A 20,277-nucleotide genomic window follows, 5' to 3' on the forward strand; every position below is an offset into this window, starting at 1 on the left:
CACCAAGCACCCTAAAGCTTGTAGAGAACCGGACCAGTGGATTGGGTGCTTAAATCCAAGGTCCCTCTGTAACTGGTTATTGGGCAAATAAAAAAAAAACACCTTCCACATGTATGCCTACACATGGATGAAAAAAAATTGATAGCTGCTGAGTGCTTGATGCTTTGCACCAGTGCTTGATGCTTTTGCACCAGAGAAATCCCCTTTTCTGATCTCTCCTTTCCCCTAAGTTAAATAACAACTCTGAGAGCCTTTTCCTTGAAAACTCACCCAACACGTGATGAGAATCAAGATTCCTGCAATCCTGTCTCTCAAGGATGTGCAGTTATTCCATGAGATAAACCTCCCTGCTGGCTTTGAACATGAGGGAACAAAAACTCCATGTCCTTCACTAAGCCTTTCCACACGCGCTGCTCTCCAACAAAGACCACCCTTCTTGTTCCCACCACCTGGCCGCCTGCTCCTCCAGTTCACCAGCGTGGCTCCGCTGGCCGGCTGCCTCCTCCCACCGGCTCGGCTCCACTGGCTGGCCACCTCCTCCCCCTGGATCATTTTCTCCTGCTTGTCCACCTCCTCCTCCAGTCGACCGGCACGGCTTTGCTGACCAGCCTCCTCCTCCTGCCAGCCCATTTTCTCCTCCTCGCCCATCTCCTCCAGTCGGCTGGCACAGCTCCACCGAATGGCCTCCTCCTCCTCCTGCTGGCCAGCCTCCTCCTCCTGCTGACCACCTCCGCCGGCCGGCGTGGCTCCACCCACCGCCTCTGCCCTCCTCTGGGGTCTGCCGGTCAGCCAACCACCACCTGCCAGGAGTGCACCAATCCCATGTGTGAGAGCTCTGTCCCCTCAGATTCTGAGCCCCCACAATGAGCACCTCCGTCTTGCTTGGATTCAGCTTCAATTTGTTCTCCCTCATTCAGCCCATTACTGCCTGTAAGCAGGCATTCATAGAATGAGTGCTATTTCCTGAAGATGAAAAGGAGAAATAGATTTGGGTGTCACCAGCATACTGATAACACCCAGCACCAAATCTCCTGATGACCTCACCCAGCGGTTTCATGTAGATATTAAAAAGCATTGGTGACAGAATGGAGCCCTAGGGACTCCATATAACAGCTCCCATTTTGAGGAGCAACTGTCACCAAGCTCCACCATCTGTAAGCTATCCAAAAGATAGGAGCAGAACCACTGCAAAGCAGTGCCCCCTATCCCCAACTCCCCCAGGCGATCCAGAAGGATACCATGGTTGATGGTATCGAACGCCGCCAAGAGATCCAGAAGAACCAGCAGAGTCACACTCCCTCTGAAGATTCCCTGGTAAAGGTAATCCATCAGGCCGACCAAGGCTGTCTCAACCCCATAGCCAGCCCTAAAGCCAGTTTGAAATGGGTCTAGATAATTGGTTTCCTCCAAGACTGCCTGGAGCTGGTTGGCCATCACCCTCTTAATCACTTTGCCCAAGCAAGGGAGACTGGAGATTGGCCTGTAACTGTCCATTGTTAAGAGATCCAGAGAAGGCTTTGTTAGGAGTGGTCTAACCAATGCCTCCTTCAAACAAGGGGGCACTCTACCCTCCCTCAGTGATGCATTTATGATATTAACTAGGCCATCTCCAACAAACTCCCTGCTAGAGAGAAGCAGCCAAGTTGGGCAAGGATCCAGAGAACAGGTGGCCGCAAAGCCCCAAGCAGCTTGTCCACATCCTCAGGAGTCACAGATTGAAACTGATCCAATCTAATACTGCAAGAGGGATCGCTGGACACCTCCTCCATAGATTCTGCAAAAATAGTGGAGTCCAAGTCCGGAGATCTTGTTCACACACAAAAAAACCATTAAAAGCATCACAGCAGAACGACCCCGGGGACTGATTTTGTTATAATTTGTACTGTTTTATTGTAAACTGCACGGAGATAAAATTTTGGGTGGTATATAAATATGTTAAATAAATAAATAAATAAATGCATACATACATATATACCATAATAATATAAGCTCAGTTGGAATGTATACCAAGAAGGAGGAAAGGTACCACCAAATTCTGAAGGACACCAGTATGACTATCAAGTAGAGTCAGGAAAGTTATAAAAGGGAAGAAGAATTCCTTCAGAAAATGGAAGTCCTGCCCAAATGAATAGAACAGAAAGGAACACAAACTCTGGCAGAAGAAATGCAAGGAGACAATAAGGGATGCAAAAAGAGAGTTTGAGGAGCATATAGTGAGAAGTGTCATGGGAAATAACAAAAACTTCTTTAAATATATCAGCAGCAGAAAACTTGCCAGGGAGGCAGTTGGACCTTAGGTGATGAGGTATGAAAAGGATTATTGGAGTTTGCAGAGAAGCAGAATGAGTTATTTGTATCTGTCTTCACGGTGGAGGATACTGACCGTATACTTGCTCTGGAACTGAGCTTCTCAGGCTTGGAGGCTGAAGAACTGGGCCAATTTGAGGTGATGAGAGAAGGTGTTCTAAACTGTCTTGAAAAACAAAAAATTAACAAAGTGCCAGGGCCAGATGTCATCCACCCAAGAGTTCTGAAGGAACTCAAATATGAAATTGCTGGTCTCCTATCAAAAATATGTAATTTGTCCCTAGAATCAGGCTTTGTACCAGAGGTCTGGAATGTAGCTAACATTACTCAGTTTTTCCAAAAGGGATCCAGGTGGGATCCAAGAAACGACAGGCCAGTTAGCTTAACTTCTGTGCTGGTAAATTGATGGAAAGCATACTTAAGGACAAAATTGTTATACATATAGAAGAACAGGCCTTGCTGAAGGAGAATCAGCATGGCTTCTGCAAAGACAAGTCTTGCCTCACTTACCTTTTGGTGTTCTTTGAGAATGTCAACAGCATATGGATAAAGGTGATCCAGTTGACAAAATATACTTTGACTTTCAAAAAGCTTTTGACAAAGTTCACCACTAAAGGCTCTTGTGTAAATTTAGCAGTCATGGGATATGGGGACAGGTTCATTTGTAGATTGGTAACTGGCTGAAGGAGAGGAAACGGAGGGTGGGAATAAATAGTTTTTACAATGGAGGGAAATAAGAAGTCAGGTATTCCAGGGATCTGTACTGGGACCAGTGCTCTTTAAAATGTTCATAAATGATCTAGTAGTTGGAGTAAGCAGCAAAGTGGCCAAATTTGCAGATGATGGTTAGAGAACTATACAGCAGATTGTGAAGAGCTCTAGAAGAATCTCTCCAAACTTGGTGAGTAGGTGACAAAATGGCAAATGCAGTTCAATGTAAGCAAGTGTAAACTGATGCATATTGGGGCCAAAAAACCCGACTTCACATATACACAGATGGGGTCAGAGCTGTGGGTGACTGACTAGGAGAGAGATCTTGGGGGTCATGGTAGACAGCTCATTGAAAGTGGCAACTCAGTGTGCAGCAGCTGTGAAAAAGGCAAATTCAAAGCTAAGGATTATTAGGAAAATAAAAATACTAATATTATTTTCACACCATTGATATCTCCAGGGCTGTTTTACCTCTCCCTCTTGCCTTCCCCAGGCAGGGCCTCAGAGTTTTTGAGGGGAGGGTGTTTGGTTCACCAGAGACCTCATCATCCAGGCTCCTTGGGGTCACTGTGGCAGTCTCTCTCCGGAGACCTCCAACACTCACCCTCCAACTGCCCCTCATCACTGGCTGAGCCTGCCTTAAATCCCTCCTGACAACTGATGTATTCCACGCCCCCGCTAATTGGACCTCCACCCTGCCATATCAGGCTGTTCTCACTTGTATCACCCTCAGCTGTGCCTCTGTCTGCTGCTGCCTCCTCCCTCACTTGCCCCCGTTCTCCCCCAGCCCCTCTAGTCCGGCTCCTTGATTTCGCAGCATCTCAGCTGGCTGCTCGTCAGGCTGCCCTGCCTGGCTGCCCGCCCCACCTGGGGCCTTTCTGGCCTTGGCTGCTGAATGAACGTTGGAGCCAGTAAGGCCAGCAGGGGCCCCTGCCGGCCAATTATAATGCCCTTATACAAATCTATGGTGTGGCTATATTTGGAGTACTGTGTACAGTTCTGGTCACCATATCTTAAGAAGAACTTTGAAGAACTGGAAAAGGTGCAGAAGAGGGCAACCAAGATGATCCGGAGCCTGGAGCACCTTCCTTATAAGGCAATCCTACAGCAGCTAGAGCTTTTTCGTTTGGAAAAGAGGTGGCTACAGAGGGACATGATAGAGGTGTATACATCTATGGATTAGAGAGAGTAGACAGAAATTATTCTCCCTCTTTCACAGCAGAACCAGGGGTCATCCCATGAAACCAATGGCCAGGAAATTTAGGACCAACAAAACAAAATACTTTTTCACAAAGTGCATAATTACTCTATGGAATTCTTTGCCACTAGCCTATGGCCACTAACTTGATGGGTTTAAAAGGGGCTTAGTCAAATTCATTGAGGACAGTTCTATCACAGGCTACTAGTTTGGTGGCAATAGGCCTCCTCCATCCTCAGAGGCAAGATGCCTCTGAATATCCATTGCAGGAGAGCAACAGCAGGCAAGAGAGCATGTTCTCGCCTCTTCCCTGTGGGCTTCTAAAAGGCATCTGATGGGCTACTGTGGGAAACAGGATGCTGGACTAGATAGGCCTTGGGATTGATTCATCAGGGCTGTTCTTATGTTCTTTTTTATTTCTTGCTTTTATTGAACGAGAGCAGAAGGAGGTAAGAAACTAGAATGTGGCTCTGACCTTGCATTGTGAACTGCCTGCTTGGTGTGTCCATAGAGATTATTTTCTGTTTTCCAGCACAGTTCATACTAATCCAAATTCTCTTGGCTTCTATCTCGCACCATCTGGCAGATGTTTACAGAAAACACCATCAACTTCTGAATGCTTGACTGCGAACTGGCTGAGGGACTGATATGTGTTTGACACATGTAAACTCCAGGATCCCGCTGTTGTATTCCTTTCAGAGATTGTGGTTTTTCTTCCACCTTCTTTCTTCTACATGTGTGAAAGATGGAACATGCTGAGTTGTTCCACACATGACATTCCCTGCTGTGACTAAGACTGACTAGAGTCTCATTTCTCTATAGTCAGAAGAGAAACCATATGCTACATAAATGCCACTCCCTTCAATAAACTCCATGTTGGGTTGACATCCAGGTCAACTTGAATCTAATTGACATGGCATTTCTGGGAAACACCAGACAATACCACATCCTTGAAGAGCATCTACACAGTGAAACCAAGCTCTATATCTGAGAACTTCTCTGTTTCCTTGCCAATAGAGATGCAGTTGATATGAGAGGGCTTTTTTCAATTGTGGGGCCTAGAACAAAAAATGAAAGAGCTATGGCTGCTTTCTTCATAACCTGCCTTTAGCTGGGCCCTGAAAACAATCTTCCAGCAAACTTTTAAACAGCTTGGTTCTTCTTAATGTTGCTTTTATTCTGTTGCTGATATTTTGTTTGTTTCAACTGCTTTTAAAAGGTTTTTTTTAGCTGATTAAGAGTCAACACCGATTTGACAGCACTTAATCAATCAATTAAAGTTGCCTTGAGTATATTTTAATGCAGAAAGATGAGATATAGATTATCAACAGACATAAATTTTTATCTTTGAAACATTACTACAATACAATGGAAGTATCTTTTCCATGGGTTCCTTCCTCCCATGGCAGGGGTGGAGCCAGCATTGGGCAAACAAGTTCAAAGGACCCGGGCTGCTGCCTGCCGGGGGCTGTGCTTTGTGGCCCCAGACACATCCCCTGCATCTGAAGTCAGATATTGGGGGCATTATTTCGCTCCCAAACAGGGCTGTTTGGGACCGAAATCAGCCCACACTGCATTGGTAGCGTGTCTGGAGTGACTTTCCCTGACTTTTAAGGGCAGGAAGAGCCGCTGCCGGCCTCGCTGCCAATGCAGCAGTGCCAATTTCACTCCCAAACAGGGCCTGCCCAGCCCCATTTGGGAGAGATGCCATGCCGTATGCCTTACGTCAGATGCAGGGGTGTGGCTAGCTGGCCCTCTGTGTCTGATGTCAGATGTGGGGGGGCAGGGCCCGGGAGCCGCGGTAGCATCTGAACCTGGACCGCCGCCAGCCTCCCTCCACCCCTGTCCCATGGTGCTGTGGTAACACTGAAACATCTGCAGGCATTTTCTGATTTTCCACTGAATGATCAGAGAGGAAGAAGCAGGATTGCACCTGCTATCTCCATCCTAATAAATGCAGCTTGATAAATTGATTTCCTGGAAAGCCTTCCTGTGGGCATCTTTGCCAAAAATATTAGCATCCTTTAAATGTTACTGCAACTGTGTGAGATGGACTCGTGGAAAAATAGCTCTAGTGGCAATATTGAAAGTATATCACACATTGCACAGATTGGAATGGTTAGACTAAATTAGAACCAATGGGAGCTGCCCCTGCCGCCTCCACTAGATAAGGTACAGCGGCCACCTTTGGACATAGGGTGAAACCTCTACTAGACGAACCTGCGGTTAATCTTTGGAGCTGGGAATAATCCTGCAGATGATAATCCAACTATGGTTTTGCAGCTCCTCGCTTCTGGGCAGAGGGACCCCCCACTCTTCCTGGTCCACCGAGGCTGAATCCCATCAAGGTCCTTGCCGTTCTCGTTGCCAGACTGTGGGCAAGTTGTTAGGATGTCAGTAGAGCTGCAGCCATTGATCACGATCTTCGAGAGGGCGTTTCTGGAGAGATCATGCCTTTTCGGCATCGACCACCCACCCTGGGCAGGGAAAGGCCATTTAAACCCTTTTCCTCACAGCACTTGCACTGCCGTCCTCGCAAGAGCACCGTGGCCATACAGGTACAAGCACAAGTAATGGTTCTGGTGGATGGAGAGGGGCACAAGTTTTCCGTTACTCCAGGAAGGGCTCATGATGAATTCCTAGGAGGGAGTATGTATATGAAGGCTGGCAAAGGATCCTGGGGTTTGGTCCACTGTGACAAAGGATGCTCTTGGACTCGTAGACCCAGGCCAAGCAATCCAGGAAGCCCAACACACTCCTGCCTCTGTGTTGGCTTGATGCCCGGGGATTAGTTCTTTCATGAGAGGGACAGTCCACCGGGGAGGACCAGAGGCTCCATGATCTTCACCTCTTCATTGGATTGCACTCTCATGAGATTGCCTATCAAACTATAGGAGGCCCTGCTGAAATGGGGCTCCCAGTATCTCTGGTTAATAATAGAACCTGTACTCCATGCCTTCCCCTCTCCACTCAACCCTTCCAGGCTCACAAAAAGTCTGGCCTGCTCCATGTGTCTGAGCAGGTCTGAGTGGGCAGAGTTGAGTAACAACAGGGACGGCTTGTAGCCCAAATTCAAACTTCTTGTGCTGGGACTGGCATTGCAGCATATGTAGATTGGCCACCATGGAGTATCCTAGGGCAGGGCACCCGCTGCTTTCAGCAATCCCTGCCAAGGCAGATGGCCAAAAAGAAAATATTGATATGTGGTTTGGGGAGACCAGATTGCCAGAAGGATCGCTTGGACTGCTTCTTTGCAGCAGTTGCCAGGACAAGGAAGGGTGTTGCTTTGGTACCCTTCCATGGGGCTTGCATGGATCCAGCAACCAGGCTGAGCATCAATAGCCCTCTGGCCTGCATGTGTGTCTCCATGGCCTTTCACTCTCATGAACAAGTGGTTAGCTCCAGAGCATTATCCATCATCATCATGATGATGCAGGAAGAATCTCTCCTGTGATTGGATTGAATAATGTTCCCAATGGATGGTTCTTCTTATGAGTTATGCCAGAGACTGCATGCTTGCACCCAAGGGGGAACTTGTGGGTCCCTCTTCCCCTACAAACTGGAACAAAGAGTAGAATAGAACCACTTAAGAATTCTGGGGTCTGTCATTTAGCCCAGAATTGGGGTTATTCCAGTTATGCTATATTGCCCCTTGCTAGTGCGCATGTTGCTGCACCAGACTTGGGTACCTGCAAGTCAGGGGACCAGTGCTAAACACTTTGATACACATATATCTATGTGCAGGGTGGAGGGCACCACTCTATGCAGTTGAAGAGGGGCAGAACTGTCCACAGAAACCTTAACAATAAAGACACTGTCCCATCACCTGGTTGCTTTCCAGGCTAGCTGCTCAGCAGCAGCAAAATGCCTCTATTCAAACAAGTCGCATTCAAAATGTAAACAGCAGAGGGAGCAGTCTCGTGGAAACGAACAATCCAAAAAATCAGCAACTTCTTTACACTGGATATACAACATCCTAGCTCTATATCACAGCGATTAAATTTGAAACAAGGCATTGAAGATGTGAACGGCACCCTGCTGTTCGTGTAGGGACTGCAGTGTCACGATGCAGGAAGTGTGGAAGCACACTTCCAAGATATGATGTGACCCCATTGCAGGGTCTAATCTGGAATGCACCCTGGGGAAATAAATGCCCTGCCAACCAGCCAGAGAGCACATGGAAAACCTCTGAAAGGATGCCTTGCTTGGCGACAGCACTGCATCAGATGTGTTTCTTTGTTATGACAGGGTTCCTTGTGTGTGTGCACCCTCCCCTTCCGCAGATGGGATATGTCAGAAGGTCTTGCATGCTGATTGTGATGACAAGTCCTGCATGCCCGGAAATGCACCAAGGTGTGCATTGCGGTTTGCTCAGGGAGTGCAAGCCACTGGACAGATACAAATAACAGATGTGTGGGGGTACATGTTTTCACAGTTTTTAGATCAAGGGACAACAGGAAGTTCCCTCATGTGGGGTTTCCACGGGTTTATTCATGGGATTCACACTGGCAATTTTGCAAAACAATGTGGTATCAACAGAGTTGAAATGTGGGAAACAATAGAGTTGTACAGTTTCTGGTGTCATCAGGGCTCCATGTATTTGTATTTTCCACCTCACAGCAGCTAAACATTCTAAAGCATCACACCAGCTCAGCCAATCACTTCCATAAGCATGGCACTATATAGATTTTAAACAATATTTTGAAGTGTGTGTGTGTGTGTGTGTGTGTGTGTGTGTGTGTGTGTGTGTGAGAGAGAGAGAGAGAGAGAGAGAGAGAGAGAGGAAAGCTTCTGCTCTTCATCTGCCAACTGAGTTGGCTGGCATTGTTGGCTCAGAAGACTCTGCATCGTTGTTGACATACCATCAAGAGATAGATGCACATTCAGCCCAGAGCAATCCTTCTGAGATGTGAAGACCAAGTGAAACATTGGTTTGTGGCCACTGAAGCTTAACACACAGTTCAAATGAACATAAATGGGTGAAGAAAGCAGGCTGCAAAAGGAAACACAGAATACCAAAGATAAAAAAGGAAATAGGCTACTCTGGGAAACTTTGCATTAGATGGTGGCGGCGGATATATTTGTTTCCAGAAAATTTGGCTATTCCTTGTATGTCTATAAACATATAGCACAGATGCTGTTTTCCAGGGCTGGTCATTTACTGCTAGCAAAATTCCTGTCCTTATTCTGAGCTGCAGAGTTTGTTGAGAGAGTCTGTACTCTGTACATACATTTCAGGCAATTCTGAGAGGATGTGTAATGTATGTAGAGGATGGAACAACATGTCTGTGTACTCTTTACACAGTGACACCTTGTCCCCTGTAAGCTATTTTTGCACATACTCTGTCATGTGAGCAGCTTTTGCTCATACCACAATAATCTCCCCAACTATTATACTTTGCTTTTCTCTCATAGGACTAAATAATAGCCGTATAGGAGAAATAGAAGGATAAAGCTCAGAGATACCACTTAGGAAAAGGTTCAGCTTGTCCCTGGTGACTCCAGTCTGGGGAAGAGCGGTAGGTTTGGGGGTAAGTTTTCTTCCTCTGTGCCTTAAGCTTGTCTGTTTACTGTTACCTTAGGATTTAATGGGAGCCCTTGAAAAGCGTGCCATTCCACTCTTTCAACTGCATAATCTCTCTAGATTCTGTTCAATGGTCATACAAGGAAGTGCCGAAAGAAAGAAAGAAAGAAAGAAAGAAAGAAAGAAAGAAAGATGCAGAAAAATATGTGTTTGTTACAAAATCCACAGATCCCAACATGTTACAAGCTATGTGTTCATCGGGGGGAAAGAATTAAGAAAGAAGAGAGTTCCAAAATATCCTTCTGGAATCTTTTGGAACTCTGTTATTTGTTTCTTGAGTCTTTTCCCTGACAAGGAGCACATAGCTTGAAATGCGTTGGGATTTTGTGATTTGTAGTAAACATTTTTTTTTTTGCAGCTTTTTACTATTCTTTTTTTGACTCTCTGTTTGGTGCTGTCCCTCCTCCATTTTCCCTGTCATACAAGAGGGTGGAAGTGACATTTAACTGATATATCAGCATCCATCATTCTGTGGCTTTTCCATGTAAAGTTAAATTGGTGGGACTTTCCAATATGTCTCACAATGGTAAACAAAACATTGGATGATTATCCATTATGCATAAGCATTTATCTGACCGCTAACACTAGTATGGAAATACTGAGCTCATGATTCATTCATACTTGTTTCTAAGAAACAGAAGCAAAGCTGAGCATTCATATAGAATAATATCTGACCGCTTCTGTTTTCCATTTTAATACAAGCAGAGTAATATTAAGTTTCAAAAAGGTTTCCAAAAGGACCGTTTTAGCTCATCTGCAAGATCTGTATCATACTGGTCCCCCTGTCTATGGGATATCTATACCATTATAGTTACAGTTATGTATATAAATGTTCATCATCTTCCTCATCATCCAGTATTTTAATGCTTTATTTTTAACCTAATGTATTTTAACCTTTTCACTCCCCTCATATATCCATGTGCTTTACAATTGTGATTTCAGTCTTTACAATTTTTACATTGTAAGCTCTTACAGTAAAATTGCTGACCTTTATTAATGTTGTGAGTTGCATCAGGGATTCTACCCCAGAGAAGGTATAAATCTAAAATAAAATAAAGGGGTGTTGCTCTTGTGGGGCCACCATCACATTTTCCCTTTTTGATTATTTTTTAAATGAAAATGAAAGATGGAGTGGGAGAAACACAGGGAGAGAAAATGGGAACACAGAGAACACATTATGCATGTATGATAAAACAAAATCAAAAGATGGCTTGTGAGTCATGGATGAAGCTCCTTTCTGTTGCAAATCAATTACTTATCCTCTATAAGTAAAGTTGAACAAGAAGCCAACTGTAACCAAAAAACAAGTTTGATATTTATTACTAACTAAACATAGGTTGACAAAACAATAAACAGACTGTCTCTTATGCAGAGGGAGAACCTCTCAGTTTGAATTCAAGGCAACAAGTGAGGAACAGAGAAACAAACTGTAACTCCACCCCCAAGCCAGTAGATACATTCAAACAGAGAAGCATGCCCTGTATAAAGATCTGAGACAATATCTGCAGCATATCCCAACACGTTCCTACCCTGTTCTGCTGTTACAGGGATTGGTGAGTGCACCTACCTCCTGAGGAATTCCAAGTCAGTCTCTACAGGGTCACCTCCAGGGCATATGGGGCATCAGCAGCTGCAGGGTGTGTGTGTGTGTGTGTTTGGCGGGGGTGAGGTGCTAGTAGGATGTGGATGGATCCTGATTTGAGATATGGGAGATGTAGCATCTTCTTCCTGCAGCTGAGTGGCTTCAAGGAAAAGGAGGGAGGAGGAGAACTGGAGGGCTGTGGGGAGGAAGGGCTGGCTGCTTCTTGCCACCCCACAAGTGGTCTGGATTCTGGAGATACTGCCCTGAGGCAATAGGGTTTTCTGGAAGTAACAACCAGCCCAGCTCTGGGCAAGAAAGAACATTGTATGGTGCTAACTAAAGTATCCCATTTAGGAAAATGGGAATATCAAAGTATATGGAAATATTTTTGGATGAAGGAACAATGAACTGTAAGACAGCAGCTCCTTGGCCTTTGGGTGTCTTCTTGGGCAAGATAGCAATGGAGACTGACTCTGCAGTTCCCATCACTGGGCCGCAGGTTGCAGGCTGAAGTTAAAGGTGAGTCCCAGGTCTGAAGAGTTTGACAGCTGCTGGTCTAGGTTAAGGCTGCTGTTAACTTCTGCCATGAGCTCTTCAACATCAGCATAGAGGCTCCTGAAGACAAGTCTAGCTACTAGTTTCGCATACTGGCAGACTGAGTGTTTATTTTATCCTGCCTGTAATGAACTCCATTCCTCTGTACTTCCTGCATTTTTAAAATCACATCAATATGGCTGCTGTTTTCATTTGAAAACTGAGTTCTATAGAGTCAGAAGGTCAAATTTTGATCAGTCAAGTTTTGCTGCAATCTGCACGCAAGTCAATGTCAGAGGAACAACTCCAAGATTATATAGAAGTCTCCCCAGAGTATTTTACTCTGCAGATTGCTGGCATTCTGAACTCTTTTGTTCCTTTGCTACTTAGCCATAAAACGTTTAATCTTTCAAGGTGCTTTTCATGTCCAGTGAATAAAACATATACATAGAATAGTATATACTGCGTATAAAGATCTATTCACACACACAATTTACATAAGACATACATAAATTGGACATATATAGATGGAACACACAATAACTGAAGAAATAAACGTTTCTGTTTTAAACCCCAAATGGTGTTGCTAGAAGCAGGGGCATATCTAAAGTGGGGCAGGCAGGGCACATGCCCTGGGCACCCCCTGAAGGGTGGCGCCATTTTTTTAAAAAATGAAAAATGGCCGCCGAAAACAAAATGGCTGCTGCGCATGCTCAAATGGCCTTTGTGAGGCCCTAGGCCAGGGATGGGAAACCTTGGCACTCCTGCAGATGTTGGCCTACAATTCCCATAATCCCTAGCTATTGGCCTCTGTGGCTGGGGATTATGGGAGTTGTAGTCCAAAAACAGCTGGAGTGCCAAACCCCTGCCCTAGGCCATGCCAGGCCCCGCAGAGGCCATTTGAGCATGCATGGTGGCCATTTTGTTTTTGGCAGCCTTAAAAAATTTTTTTTAAAAATGGCTCAACATGCTCAAATGGTCCCTGCAAGGCCCTAGGCCTTGCCAGGCCTTGCAGAGGCCATTTGAGCATGCATGGTGGCCTCCAAAATGGCCACAACACTGATCTTTGTAGGCCTGAACAGGCCCAAAAACCAGCCCGGGATGGGCTGTGGCAGTGAATAAAGAGGCTGGCAGGGGGAGGAGGAACTTTTGCAGACCCCCTCCAGCCTTTAGAAAGCCCCCCAAAGGGGCTACAGGTAAAAAAAAAAATTTAATATAATATAAGTTACTTTACACATATTCATTTTGGCACTATGTACAGAGAATCAGGGCTTGTGAATACTGAGCTGAAGTTTATGAGTTAGGATTGTATTCATTTGCACTTACTTTGCTTCTTGTGATAAGTGAGTTAAATGTGATGTCTTAATAATATGGCTATTAATGGTGAGTTTGTCTTTGAATCAGTGTGAAATCCTTAGTATTAAGCCCCACTGGGAGTTTTTTGCTCTCTTTCTCTCATTTTAATTGTCTTTCTGAAATACTGGAATATATTCCAAGCAGTGACACAGTTTACTCTACATATCCTTTAATTATTTTCAGAGTATCTGGGAAAAGCCAAATTCTCCATTTATTTTTAAAACGTATGTAATAGTGATGCTACAATGCATAGTAGAGAATTAGACAAGCACTTCTGTTTAGTTTTCCAAGTACATATCCACATAGTATTTGGGTATTTCATGAGCCCCAGCATACTGAAATTTGTAGTTTTCCAGCATTGTTTGGTCTGGCGATGTCCACTGCTAAATAGTTTTTGAAATATTAAAAGATTAACGAGCTTGACTTGTATTTTTCAGCTGATATTATGGTAAAGTTATCTGAAAGATGAGTGTCAGATGTTTGGACATGGGGTACAATTTCAGTGCTTGCCCTAGGCACTATTTTCCCTAGATATACCTCTGGCTAGAAGGTCAATTATGTCCGCAAGCCCTTATTACATGTAAATTCACAAGGTCCTTCCAGATCTATGCTCTTGCAAGATCTTATTCAAATTGTTGCTCCTTGTCCAGATATTGCTCTTTGTTCTTGCAAGTTCTTATTCAAAGTTGATGCTCCTTGTCCAAATATTACTCTACAGGTATCCTAGGTAATTTTTACCCGTTTCTTCCTGATTGAGCAGGACCTCATCAGGAGAAGTGAGCTAAATCACAATAACACATGTGTCATTTTAACATAAGTACCTTCAACAAATTACTGTATTAACTCAAAGGGTTAGAATGTTTTTTGTTATTACTCACATTTATCTCTTCAAAAGTGACTCTGCACTTGCCAGTGGTTTCAAGTTGGAAATCCTACTGGTTACAAAGTTGTACTAGCTTCGAATGATACTAATGATGCTTAATATATCCTACAGCATCTGCCAGATGTTTTCACTTCCATTTAATACACTCAGAAAAGTATTTACTGAAAAGAATCCAGGTTCCGTACTGTATTTTCTTAGATGTCTTTTTCTTGAGGAAGTTAAAGAGAATGAATTAAGAGAAGGAGGAGATAATCTGCTTTTATTTGGCCGCATCTGATTTTTTTCTCTGGCACCTATATTTCCGGTTTTACATGCTGCGTGGCCAATCATGAAACTGATCAGGTGGCCATATCATGCTGGTGGATAGTCTACCTGAAAAAAGATTTCTCTTCGATTTGAGACAGATGCATCCTTGAGGAATCTTGAGTTAGCATGAATTCCTGATGGATGAAAGAAATGTTAATGTTCAAAGAGCATGGGAGGCCACAGTGGACTTGAACCAATCCAGACACCCTGGAATACAATCAAGTCCAGGAACCTGAATCTGGGTTTGCAGATTAGGGACAATAGAGCCTTTTGTTCTGGCCATCCTCTGTATGGATGACATCCACCCACATTCCTTACAAACCCCTGAATGGATGACACCCACCCACCTCCAGTGGCATAGGGAGGGCATAGGCAGCCTGTGTTCAGGCCACGTGTCCCCCAACCCAGTGATGCCCCTGTGGCACCCCTTCTCTCTCTCCACATGCATGGGGCAGTGACCTCCCTGATGGACCAGTCCTGGGTAAACTGTCCTGTCCTCACTGCTCAGTTGGCTGCCGCGCATGCACAGTGGCCATTTGAGTGGTCAGCAAGGCAGCCAAATGCTGTGCCAACCACTCAACTTGCCATCATGCATGTGCAGCGGCCTGCTGAGCAGCAGTGAAAGGGCAGCCTACTCCGGGCTGCTCCTTCAGGAGGGGGCCACTGCCACACAGAAGGAGGTGCACCGCCAGGTGCCCATAATAGCAGTGAAGAACAGGCACTGCATGGTGATCCCAAAAAGAGCCTGGAGGTATCCCGCCGGGAGCTGTGCATGGGCTCTTGGAACCCATGTGCACAATTACAGTTCTGCCCCTGCCCACATCCCTTTTGAACCTCATGAACAAGGATTTTAAACTAAAGGTTTTCTCACCTTTGGGTTTTTGTTATACTAGACAAATCCTATAAAACCCTGTCTCCTTCTGCCATGTGTGATAACCCTATTCCTGAGAAGAAGATTCCTGAGAGGTAGCAAGGCTTACTACTGCTGTGGGGATTTGACAGTGCGAGTTGCCAAATCACAGCTCCAGAGGAGCCACCCAGCCAGGGACTTGAATCTGCACCCACACCTTTCCCTATTTTTTGGGATGAAATTGCTGAGCCTCAGGTCATAACACTGGATTGCAGGATCCAAACTTGCAACACTGAATTCACTAGCTTTGAGTGCATCTTGTACGGAACAGCTGCTGCCCTGCCCTGATCGCTCTCAGCAGTCAGTCTGTGGGATACTCTCTGAATCAGGATTACCTGAGGTTCTTCTTGTGCTTTGTCTTCCTGAGAGTCCCTAGACCCTCCAAGGGGAAAATCCAGAGAGATTTCTGAGTGTAAACACACACACACACCCAGTTAGAAGCCTTTAAGTCTGAATCCTTCCCACAGTGGGCTAATCCTTGTGCTTGGCTGCTTGGGAACCTCAGTGCTCCCCTTGCTTGCTGTGGGCTCTTGCAGAGCCTCAGTCTTGGGTGCGGTGCCAGCACCCTACTGCCTAAGCTTGCCCTTCCCTGGCAGGACCTAAGGAGGGACCTTAGCTTTCCCCCTCCCATGGGTGGGAAGTATGGCGCTGTACATGAGAGCAGACTAAGGCAAGGTAATTGAACTTTCTCTCCTCTGCCAATCTCTGCCCTTTTCTTTTCTCTTTCCCCTTTTTTTTGCCCATGTAGCAAACCCATCATTCCCCCACTCTTAGTATAAGTGAACAGTTTCTATTCCATACCAAGGTTGTCAAATACTTTGCATTGTGCTTCTGTTATCTGCACTTCCTTTCTTTGTTTCAAAAGCCTTGTCTCTAAGTCTGTTGCTCCTCCAGGGTACATTGACATTTGCCTGGGTCCAGACTGTGATCTTTTGCTATGCACACTTGCAAGATTAGTTAATTCACCCAACTCTAGTTTTTGGGGTTATTTTTTTTAAGATATAGATGTGGTAGATGTGGTATAGTAGATATAGATGTGGTAGTATACATGTGTTTGAGCAAGTGTGGTAACACTGGTTTGGCCCTAAAGCTTCAGTCTAGTCCAGCATTTTGACTCCAACCGGAGCCTGCTAGATATTCTAAAAGGCTATTCTCACGACCGCTGGAAAGCAGGCTAAGGGAGCCCAGCCCGCTTTTAAGCAGTCGTGGGAACCACCGGGCTTGTGGGTGAGCCCGGTGGCTAGCCCGCCTAAATACCCCTCCTCTAAAACAAGGTTAGCAGAGTGAGTGCTCCGCCAACCCCATTTCCGTGATCGTGAGTTGCTGCAGCATGGCTCCACGCCACGGCGACTCATGAGGAGACCCCCAACAGGGAGGCTGCAGCAAGTCTCCCAGCCTCAGGGTGGTCTCCCCAGAATGCCCCACACACTCACACGGGGCATTCTGGGACTTCCCTGCAGCCCCAACCGACTCTATGATGGAGCTGGTTATGGTGTGGGTGGACGATCCAGCCACCCAGGAAGGGCTGTACGATCGTCTGTGAGGAGAGTGGGCCAAGCCCACTCTCCCCACCAAACCCCATCCATCTCTCCACACTGCTTGTGTGGAGAGCTTCTAAGAAAAGCATGAGGCAGTAGTCATCATTGCCCCGCCTTCAGCATCCATATATATGAGGTAAAAGGTGAAGTTTTCCACTGAGTTAGTTTCAACTGCTGGCGCCCATAGAGCCCTGTGGTTGTCTTTGGTAGAATACAGGAGGGGTTTACCATTGCATCTTCCGCGCAGTATGAAATGATGCTTTTCAGTATCTTCCTATATCACTGCTACCCGATATAGGTGTCTGGGAAACATACCAGCGGGGATTCGAACTGGCAAGCTCTGGCTTGATAACCAAGTCACTTCCCCGCTGCAATATGAAGTACCCTGCCACTAATCACAGATCCCATTTGGTTGGTATATCAGCAGGCATTAGCTGTACCTTCCCTGAATTTGCCTAATCCAATAAGAACTTGAAAAGCCACCCCAGCTAAAATGTTCTGTAAAATACAGTTGCGATTTTTCTGATCAAGTTCAAGTCAATTCTGATTTTCTAATTCAATTCATTTAAAAAAAATTCAGTCCCATAAGATTTTAATAGGGCACTGATTGTGTTGCTGCATTTTATGCAGCATGTGTCTAAAGATCAGGACAGCTAAAGAAAATTGGAACTTAGAATCCTGTAATAAGAATTTTATGAAAAACCCTGATTGGTAACTGCCATACAATTAACCACACAAAATTCTATTCAGAAAGCGAGTCCTGGAACGTTTTAAATGTTGCAGCCTTCCCAGCTATTCTGAGCAGAAAGCCACTCACCGATCTCTCCGACTCAAGAGATGAATTGATTTGCTCGATAACTGCATGCTAATTATTCATTTACACATAGCTCCTTGTGCAGAAGCATCATTATAGAGAATGCAAGCTTTATGGAGCCAGTCTCCTTCCTATTAAGGATGGTCTTCCCTTCCAAAACATTCTATTGTAACATTTCTGCCTGTTGGCAATGGTTACCTTGTGTGAAAGGTAATGCTCAGTGATTTTAATCCCTTATTATCTCATATAAATGAGCATCGGGACTAACATATACTTCTACTACACTTAATTTATTTCAGCATTGGGCAAAGCAACTATTATAGAGTGGAATGCCATAGCCTCAAAAGGAAACAGCCACTGTTTAGGTGCCAAGGAATAGCCAGGATATGGCTATGCAATTGCTTTGATCAGCCGGTGGGTTGCAAAAGGCTGATGTTTTTCACAATGTCATGCTGCATTTTTGTCAATTTAGAGTTTGCGTTTTTAAGTGGGAGTGGAGGGAGTTGCTTCACTATTCAGCAAAGAGGAGGTAACTGATTACCGCAACCTGCTTATGGAGCTTAATCCTCATTTTCTGCCATGACAGGATTTTGTAAGTCATGGGAACATAGGAAGCTTCCTTCTACCAAGTCAGACCATTGGTCCATCTAGCTCAGTATTCTCTACACAGATTGGCAGCAGCTTCTCCAAGGTTGCAGGCAGGAGTCTCTCACAGTCCTATCTCAGAGATGCCAGAGAGGGGGAACTTGGAACCTTCTGCTCTTCCCAGAGTGGCACCATCTCCTAAAAGGAATTAGGCGCTTCACACAATTGGTGTGAAGTGCTGTTCAGGCACCCCTGCTAGGCTCCCTTAGCCCAATTTCCCCTGGTCATGAGAACAGCTTCACTATCTTACAGTGCTCACACAGGTTTCCCATTCAAATGCAAACTTGGGTGGACCCTGCTTAGCTAAGGGGACAATTCATGCTTGCTGCCGCAAGACCAGCTCTCCTCTCCATAGACCAGCTCTCCTCTCCAGTCCAGGACTGGTCTTCTTAAGCAGGATACCTGATGCCAGAGGCAGAGTGTTCACTGTGAGATGATCATGTCTCAGAGATTCAGCTGCCAGTTCCAAACTTCCTGGTGCCTGTTTCCTGCACAACACATTGCCAATTTGGGATTTCAGAAGTCTAGTGGCTGGTGCTGGCACGCATAGTAGGCTGTGCTTGCTTGGGTTTTAGCATGTGAGGAAAGAACCATACAGGAGTGTGTGTGTGTGTGTGTGTGTGTGTGTGTGTGTGTGTGTGTGTGTGATCACAGCAGATGCCATTGCCATGATCTGCATTCAACACTTTCTTCTGATATTCAACTGTGCTGTACCTTTCAGCTCAACAGTAGCTCAGCAAGAGCCCAATCTGTACATTGCTGCTCTCTCCCTAATAGCTGTTGTAAGATTTGATATCTGGGATCAACTGGAATATTAGCAGGATATGGGGTTTAGCTTCATACAGGCTGTCCATTCAAGATCACTTAATGTGGCATATAGTAGCTATCACATCTTATCTGCCACTTTGTCAAAATGGCTCATGGGTAGATTTTCCTAATCCCTTGTGCCTCCTGTGTGTGTGTCTCCTGCTAGGCTTCATTCCCTGACTTTCCATTCCCTACCAGGCCAACCACATACAGGAGTCAGGCGTGTCCCCATTTTCATCTTTGAAATGTTGGAGTGAATGAAATGTCCCAAAGCTCTAACATGTCCTATCACTGCAATAACTATGCATAAGTGTCCAACTACAGAAATAGGTGATGCTGCTTTGAAGAAACCTTTATGTGTGAAGAGTTACTTGCCAGTCCTTAGGCCTTTAAAATGCAGCCATGAACGTTAGTGTGGAACTTAGACGCTATTCGAATTATGCCAGCACTATGACTGCAATCAGAAACATTAGTAAGTAATTACGCTTTTGAACTTTGGTGCTGGAGAAGACTTTTGAGGATACCATGGACAGCCAGGAAAACAAACAAATGGGTCATAGAACAAATCAATCCAGAATTTCCACGCGAGGCACAAATGACCAGGCTCAAACTATCATACTTTGGACACATTATGTGAAAAAACCCCAGCTCCCTTGAGAAGTCCATAATGCTGGGGAAAGTTGAAGGAAAGAGAAGAAGAGGACAACCAGCAGCAAGGTGGATGGACTCAATTACGACAGCAATGAATGCACTACTGAGAGACCTTAAAGGCCATGTTGAAGACATTGAAGACAGATCATCCTGGAGAGAATCCGTCTATGTGGTTGCTAAGAGTTGACACTGACTTGATGGCACTTAATCAATCAATCAATCAATCAATCAATCAAAGGTTGCAATTTAGATGTTCCATCTTGCATGTATGTTTGCTCTTCTGAGAGCAATTCTCTATGTGGAGTTATTTCCTTTCCAGATGTAGAAAATTCTCAGGGAGAAATGTGGAATTCCTGCATTCGCTGAGCTCTTTATTGTGACCCCTACAGCTCATTTTGAAATCTTCTGACTAGTAAAACACCTTTCATTGTGGATTGTAAAAAATTATGAT

At 45.1% G+C, this 20,277-nt stretch overlaps 1 protein-coding gene across 18 annotated transcripts in view; it reads left to right on the forward strand.

Annotated features, from left to right (window-relative positions):
- Window positions 1–20,277, forward strand: part of LOC128351680 (uncharacterized) — a 337,204-nt gene that overhangs the window by 193,498 nt on the left and 123,429 nt on the right. For 12 of the 18 annotated variants that reach the window (XR_008319965.1, XR_008319967.1, XM_053311423.1 and 9 more), the window contains one exon: window positions 9,632–9,747. The gene's annotated coding sequence lies outside the window, so the exon portion shown is untranslated. Of the gene's footprint in view, window positions 1–8,464; window positions 8,614–9,631; window positions 9,748–11,172; window positions 11,354–11,736; window positions 11,902–20,277 lie in introns of those variants that run through there. The other 6 variants (XR_008319966.1, XR_008319969.1, XR_008319968.1 and 3 more) reach the window with 3 other exon arrangements.

The sequence above is a fragment of the Hemicordylus capensis genome, chromosome 3 (genome assembly GCF_027244095.1).
Source record: "Hemicordylus capensis ecotype Gifberg chromosome 3, rHemCap1.1.pri, whole genome shotgun sequence".
Lineage (NCBI taxonomy): Eukaryota > Metazoa > Chordata > Lepidosauria > Squamata > Cordylidae > Hemicordylus > Hemicordylus capensis.